We start from the raw sequence: 439 nt of genomic DNA on the forward strand, positions 1-439 counted from the left end.
GCCCGGGGACCTGGCCCGCTTCTACACGGTCAGCGAGCCGCGGCGCCACCCGCGGGGCCACACCGTCTACAAGGTCACCGCGCGGGTGAGTGCGGCCCGCCGCCACGGCCCTCCCGCGCAGCCCTCCAGATGTGCAGCCCCCAGATGTGTGTGTATTGGGGGAGGGGGCTGGAGGGCGGAGGAAGAGGAAGGGTCCCCCAGGCAGGGGGCAGTGGGGGCGGTCTCCAGGAGCTATTTCAGGCTGCAATGTTGGCCTCCGCTCCGGGGCTCCAATTATATTTTGATTCTTGAGAGGGGGTCTGCAGTAGAAATGGGGCTGCCCATCACCATGCTATAATAAAATCAGAGCCCCCACCCATTATTATTTTCAAATCTTACAGGGAGGCTCTCCTCTTACGGGGGGGGGGGTCAGCCCCCCCCATAATTTGAACCCTACTGG

The 439-nt window shown here is 63.1% G+C and overlaps 1 protein-coding gene across 1 annotated transcript in view; it reads left to right on the forward strand.

Annotated features, from left to right (window-relative positions):
- Window positions 1–6: 6 nt before the first annotated feature.
- Window positions 7–439, forward strand: part of RPS6KC1 (ribosomal protein S6 kinase C1) — a 174788-nt gene continuing 174355 nt past the window's right edge. Inside the window, exon 1 of the mRNA XM_019516441.1 lies at window positions 7–85. The gene's annotated coding sequence lies outside the window, so the exon portion shown is untranslated. The remainder of the gene's footprint in view (window positions 86–439) is intronic.

Source organism: Gavialis gangeticus, unplaced genomic scaffold (assembly GCF_001723915.1).
Source record: "Gavialis gangeticus isolate Ggan-Ray unplaced genomic scaffold, GavGan_comp1, whole genome shotgun sequence".
NCBI lineage: Eukaryota > Metazoa > Chordata > Crocodylia > Gavialidae > Gavialis > Gavialis gangeticus.